The following is a 14,842-nucleotide window of genomic DNA, read 5'->3' as shown; positions in this document are numbered from 1 at the left end:
CCTGACTACAGCACACTATTACACTGAGGTGCCAGGAAAGCATACCTGACTACAGCACACTATTACACTGCGGTGCCAGGAAAGTGTACCTGACTACAGCACACTATTACACTGCGGTGCCAGGAAAGTGTACCTGACTACAGCACACTATTACACTGAGGTGCCAGCAAAGCGTACCTGACTACAGCACACTATTACATTGAGGTGCCAGGAAAGCATACCTGACTGCAGCACACTATTACACTGAGGTGCCAGGAAAAGCGTACCTGACTACAGCACACTATTACACTGAGGTGCCAGGAAAGTGTACCTGACTACAGCACACTATTACACTGAGGTGTCAGGAAAGCGTAGCTGACTACAGCACACTATTATAATGAGGTGCCAGGAAAGCATACCTGACTACAGCACACTATTACACTGAGGTGTCAGGAAAGCGTACCTGACTACAGCACACTATTGCACTGAGGTGCCAGGAAAGCGTACCTGACTACAGCACACTATTACACTGAGGTGCCAGGAAAGCGTACCTGACTACAGCACACTATTACACTGAGGTGCCAGGAAAGTGTACCTGACTACAGCACACTATTACACTGAGGTGCCAGGAAAGCATACCCGACTACAGCACACTATTACACTGTGGTGCCAGGAAAGCGTACCTGACTACAGCACACTATTATAATGAGGAGCCAGGAAAGCGTACCTGACTACAGCACACTATTACACTGAGGTGCCAAGACAGCATTCTCAACTACAGCACACTATTACACTGAGGTACCAGGAAAGTGTACCTGACTACAGCACACTATTACACTGAGGTGCCAGGAAAGTGTACCTGACTACAGCACACTATTATACTGTGGTGCCAGGAAAGTGTACCTGACTGCAGCACACTATTACACTGCAGTGCAGGAAAGCTTACCTGACTACAGCACACTATTACACTGAGGTGCAAGGAAAGTGTACCTGACTACAACACACTATTACACTGAGGTGCCAGGAAAGCATACCTGACTACAGCACACTATTACACTGCGGTGCCAGGAAAGAGTACCTAACTACAGCACACTATTACACTGCGGTGCCAGGAAAGTGTACCTGACTACGGCACACTATTACACTGCAGTGCCAGGAAAGCATACCTGACTACAGCACACTATTACACTGAGATGCCAGGAAAAGAGTACCTGACTACAGCACACTACTACACTGAGATGCCAGGAAAAGCGTACCTGACTACAGCACACTATTACACTGCGGTGCCAGGAAAGCGTACCTAACTACAGCACACTATTATAATGAGGTGCCAGGAAAGCGTACCTGACTAAAGCACACTATTACACTGAGGTGCCAGGAAAGCATACCTGACTACAGCACACTATTACACTGCGGTGCCAGGAAAGTGTACCTGACTACAGCACACTATTACACTGCAGTGCCAGGAAAGTGTACCTGACTACAGCACACTATTACACTGCGGTGCCAGGAAAGCTTACCTGACTACAGCACACTATTACACTGAGGTGCCAGGAAAGCGTACCTAATTACAGCACACTAGTACACTGAGGTTCCAGGAAAGCGTACCTGACTACAGCACACTATTACATTGAGGTGCCAGGAAAGCGTACCTGACAACAGCACACTATTACACTGAGATGCCAGGAAAAGAGTACCTGACTACAGCACACTATTACACAGAGGTGCCAGGAAAGCGTACCTGACTACAGCACACTATTACATTGAGATGCCAGAAAAAGCGTACCTGACTACAGCACACTATTACACTGCGGTGCCAGGAAAGCGTACCTAACTACAGCACACTATTATAATGAGGTGCCAGGAAAGCGTACCTTACTACAGCACACTATTACACTGAGGTGCCAGGAAAGCATACCTGACTACAGCACACTATTACACTGCGGTGCCAGGAAAGTGTGCCTGACTACAGCACACTATTACACTGCGGTGCCAGGAAAGTGTACCTGACTACAGCACACTATTACACTGAGGTGCCAGCAAAGCGTACCTGACTACAGCACACTATTACATGGAGGTGCCAGGAAAGCATACCTGACTGCAGCACACTATTACACTGAGGTGCCAGGAAAAGCGTACCTGACTACAGCACACTATTACACTGAGGTGCCAGGAAAGCGTACCTGACTACAGCACACTATTACACTGAGATGGCAGGAAAGCGTAGCTGACTACAGCACACTATTATAATGAGGTGCCAGGAAAGCATACCTGACTACAGCACACTATTACACTGAGGTGTCAGGAAAGCGTACCTGACTACAGCACACTATTACACTGAGGTGCCAGGAAAGCGTACCTGACTACAGCACACTATTACACTGAGGTGCCAGGAAAGCGTACCTGACTACAGCACACTATTACACTGAGGTGCCAGGAAAGTGTACCTGACTACAGCACACTATTACACTGAGGTGCCAGGAAAGCATACCCGACTACAGCACACTATTACACTGTGGTGCCAGGAAAGCGTACCTGACTACAGCACACTATTATAATGAGGAGCCAGGAAAGCGTACCTGACTACAGCACACTATTACACTGAGGTGCCAAGACAGCGTTCTCAACTACAGCACACTATTACACTGAGGTGCCAGGAAAGTGTACCTGACTACAGCACACTATTACACTGAGGTGCCAGGAAAGCGTACCTGACTACAGCACACTATTACACTGCGGTGCCAGGAAAGCTTACCTGACTACAGCACACTATTACACTGAGGTTCCAGGAAAAGCATACCTGACTACAGCACACTATTACACTGAGGTGCCAGGAAAGCGTACCTGACTACAGCACACTATTACACTGAGGTGTCAGGAAAGCGTACCTGACTACAGCACACTATTATAATGAGGTGCCAGGAAAGCATACCTGACTACAGCACACTATTACACTGAGGTGTCAGGAAAGCGTACCTGACTACAGCACACTATTACACTGAAGTGCCAGGAAAGCGTACCTGACTACAGCACACTATTACACTGAGGTGCCAGGAAAGCGTACCTGAATACAGCACACTATTACACTGAGGTGCTAGGAAAGCATACCCGACTACAGCACACTATTACACTGTGGTGCCAGGAAAGCGTACCTGACTACAGCACACTATTATAATGAGGTGCCAGGAAAGCGTACCTGACTACAGCACACTATTACACTGAGGTGCCAGGAAAGCGTACCTGACTACAGCACACTATTACACTGTGGGGCAGGAAAGCGTACCTGACTACAGCACACTGTTACACTGAGGTGCCAGGAAAGCGTACCTGACTACAGCACACTATTATACTGCAGTGCAGGAAAGCTTACCTGACTACAGCACACTATTACACTGTGGTGCCTGGAAAGCGTACCTGACTAGAGCACACTATTACACTGTGGGGCAGGAAAGCGTACCTGACTACAGCACACTATTACACTGAGGTGCCAGGAAAGCATACCTGACTACAGCACACTATTACACTGCAGTGCAGGAAAGCTTACCTGACTACAGCACACTATTACGTTGCGGTGCCTGGAAAGCGTACCTGACTACAGCACACTATTATACTGTGGTGCCAGGAAAGCGTACCTGACTACAGCACACTATTACACTGCAGTGCAGGAAAGCTTAACTGACTACAGCACACTATTATACTGTGGTGCCAGGAAAGCGTACCTGACTGCAGCACACTATTACACTGCAGTGCAGGAAAGCGTACCTGACTACAGCACACTATTACACTGAGGTGCCAGGAAAGTGTACCTGACTACAACACACTATTACACTGAGGTGCCAGGAAAGCATACCTGACTACAGCACACTATTACACTGCGGTGCCAGGAAAGTGTACCTAACTACAGCACACTATTACACTGCGGTGCCAGGAAAGTGTACCTGACTACGGCACACTATTACACTGCAGTGCCAGGAAAGCATACCTGACTACAGCACACTATTACACTGAGATGCCAGGAAAAGAGTACCTGACTACAGCACACTACTACACTGAGATGCCAGGAAAAGTGTACCTGACTACAGCACACTATTACACTGCGGTGCCAGGAAAGCGTACCTAACTACAGCACACTATTATACTGAGGTGCCAGGAAAGCGTACCTGACTACAGCACACTATTACACTGAGGTGCCAGGAAAGCATACCTGACTACAGCACACTATTACACTGAGGTGCCAGGAAAGTGTACCTGACTACAGCACACTATTACACTGAGGTGCCAGCAAAGCGTACCTGACTACAGCACACTATTACATTGAGGTGCCAGGAAAGCATACCTGACTACAGCACACTATTACACTGAGGTGCCAGGAAAAGCGTACCTGACTACAGCACACTATTACACTGAGGTGCCAGGAAAGCATACCTGACTACAGCACACTATTACACTGAGGTGTCAGGAAAGCGTACCTGACTACAGCACACTATTATAATGAGGTGCCAGGAAAGCATACCTGACTACAGCACACTATTACACTGAGGTGTCAGGAAAGCGTACCTGACTACAGCACACTATTACACTGAGGTGCCAGGAAAGCGTACCTGACTACAGCACACTATTACACTGAGGTGCCAGGAAAGCGTACCTGACTACAGCACACTATTACACTGAGGTGCCAGGAAAGTGTACCTGACTACAGCACACTATTACACTGAGGTGCCAGGAAAGCATACCCGACTACAGCACACTATTACACTGTGGTGCCAGGAAAGCGTACCTGACTACAGCACACTATTATAATGAGGTGCCAGGAAAGCGTACCTGACTACAGCACACTATTACACTGAGGTGCAAAGAAAGCGTTCTCAACTACAGCACACTATTACACTGAGGTGCCAGGAAAGCTTACCTGACTACAGCACACTATTACACTGTGGTGCCAGGAAAGCGTACCTGACTACAGCACACTATTACACTGAGGTGCCAGGAAAGCTTACCTGACTACAGCACACTATTACACTGAGGTGCCAGGAAAGCATGACAATAGCACACTATTATAATGAGATGCCAGGAAACCATACCTGACTACAGCACACTATTACAGTGAGGTGTCAGGAAAGCGTACCTGACTACAGCACACTATTACACGGAGGTGCCAGGAAAGCGTACCTGACTACAGCACACTATTACACTGAGGTGCCAGGAAAGTCTACCTGACTACAGCACACTATTACACTGCGGTGCCAGAAAAGCGTACCTGACTACAGCACACTATTACATTGAGGTGCCAGGAAAGCATACCTGACTACAGCACACTATTACACTGAGGTGTCAGGAAAGCGTACCTGACTACAGCACACTATTACACTGAGGTGCCAGGAAAGCGTACCTGACTACAGCACAAAATTACACTGAGGTGCCAGGAAAGCGTACCTGACTACAGCACACTATTACACTGAGGTGCCAGGAAAGTGTACCTGACTACAGCACACTATTACACTGAGGTGCCAGGAAAGCATACCCGACTACAGCACACTATTACACTGTGGTGCCAGGAAAGCGTACCTGACTACAGCACACTATTATAATGAGGTGCCAGGAAAGCGTACCTGACTACAGCACACTATTACACTGAGGTGTCAGGAAAGCGTACCTGACTACAGCACACTATTATAATGAGGTGCCAGGAAAGCATACCTGACTACAGCACACTATTACACTGAGGTGTCAAGAAAGCGTACCTGACTACAGCACACTATTACACTGAGGTGCCAGGAAAGCGTACCTGACTACAGCACACTATTACACTGAGGTGCCAGGAAAGCGTACCTGACTACAGCACACTATTACACTGAGGTGCCAGGAAAGTGTACCTGACTACAGCACACTGTTACACTGAGGTGCCAGGAAAGCGTACCTGACTACAGCACACTATTATACTGCAGTGCAGGAAAGCTTACCTGACTACAGCACACTATTATACTGTGGTGCCAGGAAAGCGTACCTGACTACAGCACACTATTACACTGTGGGGAAGGAAAGCGTACCTGACTACAGCACACTATTACACTGAGGTGCCAGGAAAGCATACCTGACTACAGCACACTATTACACTGCAGTGCAGGAAAGCGTACCTGACTACAGCACACTATTACGTTGCGGTGCCTGGAAAGCGTACCTGACTACAGCACACTATTATACTGTGGTGCCAGGAAAGCATACCTGACTACAGCACACTATTACACTGCAATGCAGGAAAGCTTAACTGACTACAGCACACTATTATACTGTGGTGCCAGGAAAGCGTACCTGACTGCAGCACACTATTACACTGCAGTGCAGGAAAGGTTACCTGACTACAGCACACTATTACACTGAGGTGCCAGGAAAGTGTACCTGACTACAACACACTATTACACTGAGGTGCCAGGAAAGCATACCTGACTACAGCACACTATTACACTGCGGTGCCAGGAAAGTGTACCGAACTACAGCACACTATTACACTGCGGTGCCAGGAAAGGGTACCTGACTACGGCACACTATTACACTGCGGTGCCAGGAAAGTGTACCTGACTACAGCACACTATTACACTGCGGTGCCAGGAAAGCGTACCTAACTACAGCACACTATTATAATGAGGTGCCAGGAAAGCGTACCTGACTACAGCACACTATTATAATGAGGTGCCAGGAAAGCGTACCTGACTACAGCACACTATTACATTGAGGTGCCAGGAAAGCGTACCTGACAACAGCACACTATTACACTGAGATGCCAGGAAAAGAGTACCTGACTACAGCACACTATTACACAGAGGTGCCAGGAAAGGGTACCTGACTACAGCACACTATTACACTGAGATGCCAGGAAAAGCGTACCTGACTACAGCACACTATTACACTGCGGTGCCAGGAAAGCGTACCTAACTACAGCACACTATTATAATGAGGTGCCAGGAAAGCGTACCTTACTACAGCACACTATTACACTGAGGTGCCAGGAAAGCATACCTGACTACAGCACACTATTACACTGCGGTGCCAGGAAAGTGTACCTGACTACAGCACACTATTACACTGCGGTGCCAGGAAAGTGTACCTGACTACAGCACACTATTACACTGAGGTGCCAGCAAAGCGTACCTGACTACAGCACACTATTACATTGAGGTGCCAGGAAAGCATACCTGACTACAGCACACTATTACACTGAGGTGCCAGGAAAAGCGTACCTGACTACAGCACACTATTACACTGAGGTGCCAGGAAAGCGTACCTGACTACAGCACACTATTACACTGAGGTGTCAGGAAAGCGTACCTGACTACAGCACACTATTATAATGAGGTGCCAGGAAAGCATACCTGACTACAGCACACTATTACACTGAGGTGTCAGGAAAGCGTACCTGACTACAGCACACTATTACACTGAGGTGCCAGGAAAGCGTACCTGACTACAGCACACTATTACACTGAGGTGCCAGGAAAGCGTACCTGACTACACCACACTATTACACTGAGGTGTCAGGAAAGTGTACCTGACTACAGCACACTATTACACTGAGGTGCAAAGAAAGCGTTCTCAACTACAGCACACTATTACACTGCGGTGCCAGGAAAGTGTACCGAACTACAGCACACTATTACACTGCGGTGCCAGGAAAGTGTACCTGACTACGGCACACTATTACACTGCAGTGCCAGGAAAGCATACCTGACTACAGCACACTATTACACTGAGATGCCAGGAAAAGAGTACCTGACTACAGCACACTACTACACTGAGATGCCTGGAAAAGCGTACCTGACTAGAGCACACTATTACACAGCGGTGCCAGGAAAGCGTACCTAACTACAGCACACTATTATAATGAGGTGCCAGGAAAGCGTACCTGACTACAGCACACTATTACACTGAGGTGCCAGGAAAGCATACCTGACTACAGCACACTATTACACTGCGGTGCCAGGAAAGTGTACCTGACTACAGCACACTATTACACTGTGGGGCAGGAAAGCGTACCTGACTACAGCACACTATTACACTGAGGTGCCAGGAAAAGCATACCTGACTACAGCACACTATTACACTGAGGTGCCAGGAAAGCGTACCTGACTACAGCACACTATTACACTGAGGTGTCAGGAAAGCGTACCTGACTACAGCACACTATTATAATGAGGTGCCAGGAAAGCATACCTGACTACAGCACACTATTACACTGAGGTGTCAGGAAAGCGTACCTGACTACAGCACACTATTACACTGAGGTGCCAGGAAAGCGTACTTGACTACAGCACACTATTACACTGAGGTGCCAGGAAAGCGTACCTGACTACAGCACTCTATTACACTGAGGTGCCAGGAAAGTGTACCTGACTACAGCACACTATTATAATGAGGTGCCAGGAAAGCGTACCTGACTACAGCACACTATTACACTGAGGTGCCAGGAAAGCGTACCTGACTACAGCACTCTATTACACTGTGGTGCCAGGAAAGCGTACCTGACTACAGCACACTATTATAATGAGGTGCCAGGAAAGCGTACCTGACTACAGCACACTATTACACTGAGGTGCCAGGAAAGCGTACCTGACTACAGCACACTATTACACTGCAGTGCAGGAAAGGTTACCTGACTACAGCACACTATTACGTTGCAGTGCCTGGAAAGCGTACCTGACTACAGCACACTATTATAATGAGGTGCCAGGAAAGCATACCTGACTACAGCACACTATTACACTGAGGTGTCAGGAAAGCGTACCTGACTACAGCACACTATTACACTGAGGTGCCAGGAAAGCGTACTTGACTACAGCACACTATTACACTGAGGTGCCAGGAAAGCGTACCTGACTACAGCACTCTATTACACTGAGGTGCCAGGAAAGTGTACCTGACTACAGCACACTATTACACTGAGGTGCCAGGAAAGCATACCTGACTACAGCACACTATTACACTGTGGTGCCTGGAAAGCGTACCTGACTACAGCACACTATTATAATGAGGTGCCAGGAAAGCGTACCTGACTACAGCACACTATTACACTGAGGTGCCAAGAAAGCGTTCTCAACTGCAGCACACTATTACACTGAGGTGCCAGGAAAGCGTACCTGACTACAGCACACTATTACACTGAGGTGCCAGGAAAGCGTACCTGACTACAGCACACTATTACACTGCGGTGCCAGGAAAGCTTACATGACTACAGCACACTATTACACTGAGGTGCCAGGAAAAGCATACCTGACTACAGCACACTATTACACTGAGGTGCCAGGAAAGCGTACCTGACTACAGCACACTATTACACTGAGGTGTCAGGAAAGCGTACCTGACTACAGCACACTATTATAATGAGGTGCCAGGAAAGCATACCTGACTACAGCACACTATTACACTGAGGTGTCAGGAAAGCGTACCTGACTACAACACACTATTACACTGAGGTGCCAGGAAAGCGTACCTGACTTCAGCACACTATTACACTGAGGTGCCAGGAAAGCGTACCTGACTACAGCACACTATTACACTTAGGTGCCAGGAAAGCATACCTGACTACAGCACACTATTACACTGAGGTGCCAGGAAAGCATACCCGACTACAGCACACTATTACACTGTGGTGCCAGGAAAGCGTACCTGACTACAGCACACTATTATAATGAGGTGCCAGGAAAGCGTACCTGACTACAGCACACTATTACACTGAGGTGCCAAGAAAGCGTTCTCAACTACAGCACACTATTGCACTGAGGTGCCAGGAAAGCGTACCTGACTACAGCACACTATTACACTGAGGTGCCAGGAAAGCTTACCTGACTACAGCACACTATTACACTGTGGTGCCAGGAAAGCGTACCTGACTACAGCACACTATTACACTGAGGTGCCAGGAAAGCTTACCTGACTACAGCACACTATTACACTGAGGTGCCAGGAAAGCATGACTATAGCACACTATTATAATGAGGTGCCAGGAAACCATACCTGACTACAGCACACTATTACACTGAGGTGTCAGGAAAGCGTACCTGACTACAGCACACTATTACACTGAGGTGCCAGGAAAGCGTACCTGACTACAGCACACTATTACACTGAGGTGCCAGGAAAGCGTACCTGACTACAGCACACTATTACACTGAGGTGTCAGGAAAGCATACCTGACTACAGCACACTATTATAATGAGGTGCCAGGAAAGCATACCTGACTACAGCACACTATTACACTGAGGTGTCAGGAAAGCGTACCTGACTACAGCACACTATTACACTGAGGTGCCAGGAAAGCGTACCTGACTATAGCACACTATTACACTGAGGTGCCAGGAAAGCGTACCTGACTACAGCACACTATTACACTGAGGTGCCAGGAAAGTGTACCTGACTACAGCACACTATTACACTGAGGTGCCAGGAAAGCGTACCTGACTACAGCACACTATTACACTGAGGTGCCAGGATAGTGTACCTGACTACAGCACACTATTACACTGAGGTGCCAAGAAAGCGTTCTCAACTACAGCACACTATTACACTGAGGTGCCAGGAAAGCGTACCTGACTACAGCACACTATTACACTGAGGTGCCAGGAAAGCGTACCTGACTACAGCACACTATTACACTGCGGTGCCAGGATAGCTTACCTGACTACAGCACACTATTACACTGAGGTGCCAGGAAAAGCATACCTGACTACAGCACACTATTACACTGAGGTGCCAGGAAAGCGTACCTGACTACAGCACACTATTACACTGAGGTGTCAGGAAAGCGTACCTGACTACAGCACACTATTATAATGAGGTGCCAGGAAAGCATACCTGACTACAGCACACTATTACACTGAGGTGTCAGGAAAGCGTACCTGACTACAGCACACTATTACACTGAGGTGCCAGGAAAGCGTACCTGACTACAGCACACTATTACACTGAGGTGCCAGGAAAGCGTACCTGACTACAGCACACTATTACACTGAGGTGCCTGGAAAGCATACCTGACTACAGCACACTATTACACTGAGGTGCCAGGAAAGCATACCCGACTACAGCACACTATTACACTGTGGTGCCAGGAAAGCGTACCTGGCTACAGCACACTATTATAATGAGGTGCCAGGAAAGCGTACCTGACTACAGCACACTATTACACTGAGGTGCCAAGAAAGCGTTCTCAACTACAGCACAGTATTACACTGAGGTGCCAGGAAAGCGTACCTGACTACAGCACACTATTACACTGAGGTGCCAGGAAAGCTTACCTGACTACAGCACACTATTACACTGTGGTGCCAGGAAAGCGTACCTGACTACAGCACACTATTACACTGAGGTGCCAGGAAAGCTTACCTGACTACAGCACACTATTACACTGAGGTGCCAGGAAAGCATGACTATAGCACACTATTACATTGAGGTGCCAAGAAAGCATTCTCAACTACAGCACACTATTACACTGAGGTGCCAGGAAAGCATGACTATAGCACACTAATACACTGAGGTGCCAGGAAAGCGTACCTGACTACAGCACACTATTACACTGAGGTGCCAGGAAAGCGTACCTGACTACAGCACACTATTACACTGAGGTCCCAGGAAAGCATACCTGACTACAGCACACTATTATACTGTGGTGCCAGGAAAGCGTGCCTGACTACAGCACACTGTTACACTGAGGTGCCAGGAAAGCATACCCGACTACAGCACACTATTACACTGAGGTGCCAGGAAAGCGTACCTGACTACAGTACACTATTACACCGAGGTGCCAGGAAAGCGTACCTGAGTACAGCACACTATTACATTAAGGTGCCAGGAAATCGTACCTAACTACAGCACACTATTACACTGAGGTGCCAGGAAAGCCTACCTGACTACAGCACACTATTACACTGCGGTGCCATGAAAGCGTACCTAACAACAGCACACTGTTACACTGTTGTGCCAGGAAAGCGTACCTAACTACAGCACACTGTTACACTGTGGTGCCAGGAAAGCATACCTGGCTACAGCACAATATTACACTGAGGTGCCAGGAAAGCATACCTGACTACAGCACTCTATTACACTGAGGTGCCAGGAAAGTGTTCCTGACTACAGCACACTATTACACTGCTGTGCCAGGAAAGCGTACCTGACTACAGCACACTATTACACTGAGGTGCCAGGATAGTGTACCTGACTACAGTACACTATTACACTGCGGTGCCAGGAAAGTGTACCTGACTACAGCACACTATTACACTGCAGTGCCAGGAAAGCGTACCTGACTACAGCACACTATTACACTGAGGTGTCAGGAAAGCGTACCTGACTACAGCACACTATTACACTGAGGTACCAGGAAAGCATACCTGACTACAGTACACTATTACACTGAGGTGCCAGGAAAGCGTACCTGACTACAGCACACTATTACACTGAGGTACCAGGAAAGCGTACCTGACTACAGCACACTATTACACTGCGGTGCAGGAAGACTTACCTGACTGCAGCACACTATTACACTGAGGTGTCAGGAAAGCGTACCCGACTACAGCACACTATTACACTGTGGTGCCAGGAAAGCGTACCTGACTACAGCACACTATTACACTGAGGTGCCAGGAAAGCGTACCTGACTACAGCACACTATTACACTGAGGTGCCAGGAAAGCGTACCTGACTACAGCACACTTTTACACTGAGGTGCCAGGAAAGCTTACCTGAATACAGCACACTATTACACTGAGGTGCCAGGAAAGAGTACCTAATTACAGCACACTATTACACTGAGGTGCCAGGAAAGCGTACCTGACTACAGCACACTATTACACTGAGGTGCCAGGGAAGCGTACCTAACTACAGCACACTATTACACTGAGGTGTCAGGAAAGCTTACCCGACTACAGCACACTATTACACTGAGGTGCCAGGAAAGCGTACCCGACTACAGCACACTATTACACTGCGGTGCAGGAAGACTTACCTGACTGCAGCACACTATTACACTGTTGTGCCAGGAAAGCGTACCTGACTACAGCACACTATTACACTGAGGTGCCAGGAAAGCGTACCCGACTACAGCACACTATTACACTGAGGTGCCATGAAAGTGTACCTGACTACAGCACACTATTACACTGAGGTGCCAGGAAAGCGTACCTAATTACAGCACACTATTACACTGAGGTGCCAGGAAAGCGTACCTAACTACAGCACACTATTACACTGAGGTGCCAGGAAAGCGTACCTGACTACAGCACACTATTACACTGAGGTGCCAGGAAAGCTTACCTGACTACAGCACACTATTACACTGCGGTGCCAGGAAAGTGTACCTGACTACAGCACACTATTACACGGAGGTGCCAGGAAAGCGTACCTAACTACAGCACACTATTACATTGAGGTGTCAGGAAAGCATGACTATAGCACACTATTACACTGCGGTGCAGGAAGACTTACCTAACTACAGCACACTATTACACTGAGGTGTCAGGAAAGCGTACCTGAGTACAGCACGCTATTACACTGTGGTGCCAGGAAAGCATACCTGACTACGGCACACTATTACATCCACTATATAATATACAAAGACAACCCTATATAGTATACAGACACCCCCATTTAATATAGATAGACTCCTATGTAATATATAAGCGTCCTCCATAAAAAAACAGACACCCTATATAATAAACAGACACCCCTATATAATATACAGAGACATCCCTATAAAATATTAAGGTACATCCTATATAATATACATACAGAGTTATCCCCATATACTGTAATATACAGACACCGCTATATAAAATTCAGAAACCTCTCCCACGTAATATAGAGATATATGATACAGAAACCTCTTCAACATAATATACAGAGTCACCTCCATATAATATACAGATATACAGCAATATAATATAGAGAGGCACCCCTATATAATATATAGCAACTCCCCCATATAATATACAGAGACATCCCCATATAATAAACAGAGGCACTCCTATATAATATACAGCTACATCCCTATGTAATATACAGCCCTGGATTGAGTAACACCCCCTGTCCCCATCACTTTCATTGTGAATATTTAATCAACAAAGCGAGTGTAGAGAATTCAGCCTGATGGCTTCCTGTCTATTCCTGGTCTGTGATACTATAATACATAGCTCTGTATCACTGCAGCAACCACAGGGACCCCCTCCCTACTCACCCACAAGCTCAGTCTGCTGGATCCAGGCATGAGATGACGGTGTCGGAGAAACCCAGGGATCCTATAGTAATATGGATTGTGCTGGGGAGACCCAGGGATCCTATAATAATATGGATTGTATTAGGAATACCCAGGGATTTTGTGCAGGGGGTGATACTGTCTGACAGGAGTCCCTGAGAACGGCCATGTACAGGGGGATGGGAGATACCTAGTATAAAGAACAGGTCTGAGCAGTGAGAGAGATGTAGGGAGACTGGCAGTACAGAGTATATATATAATATATACAGTCATTTATTACTACTATAGTGCATGTGACATACCAGCTTCCTACGCTGCTTAATGTAAGATCTATTTTAGTTATTTAATAATAGTATATGATACAGTATACACAGAATGAGAAGCTTACAATGTGACACCGTTGTTTTTTATGTCTCCACATCTTGTAACACATCAAGATGACACAAAGAAGTACATTTACAGTATATCATATATTGGATGTATAAAGCCTCTTTTATAGAAAGGGAGAGTTATCAGATCTTGGAGAGAGATAAAAAAGTGAGAGATAAAGGGCCATATTCAATTAGAGGCGAAAAGCCTTTTTTTGCCTGTTTTTATGAGAAAATTTTGCCTAAGCGGACACTCGATGCA

The 14,842-nt window shown here is 47.1% G+C and overlaps 1 protein-coding gene across 1 annotated transcript in view; it reads right to left on the bottom strand.

Annotated features, from left to right (window-relative positions):
• Positions 1 to 14,247, bottom strand: part of ABCC9 (ATP binding cassette subfamily C member 9) — a 199,141-nt gene extending 184,894 nt beyond the window's left edge. Inside the window, exon 1 of the mRNA XM_088454786.1 lies at positions 14,195 to 14,247. The gene's annotated coding sequence lies outside the window, so the exon portion shown is untranslated. The remainder of the gene's footprint in view (positions 1 to 14,194) is intronic.
• Positions 14,248 to 14,842: the final 595 nt, after the last annotated feature.

This window comes from Taudactylus pleione, unplaced genomic scaffold (genome assembly GCF_031769625.1).
Source record: "Taudactylus pleione unplaced genomic scaffold, aTauple2 ptg000632l, whole genome shotgun sequence".
Classification (NCBI taxonomy): Eukaryota; Metazoa; Chordata; class Amphibia; order Anura; family Myobatrachidae; genus Taudactylus; species Taudactylus pleione.
Note: the sequence above shows the minus strand (reverse complement) of the source record. Positions and strands in the feature narration are given on the sequence as shown.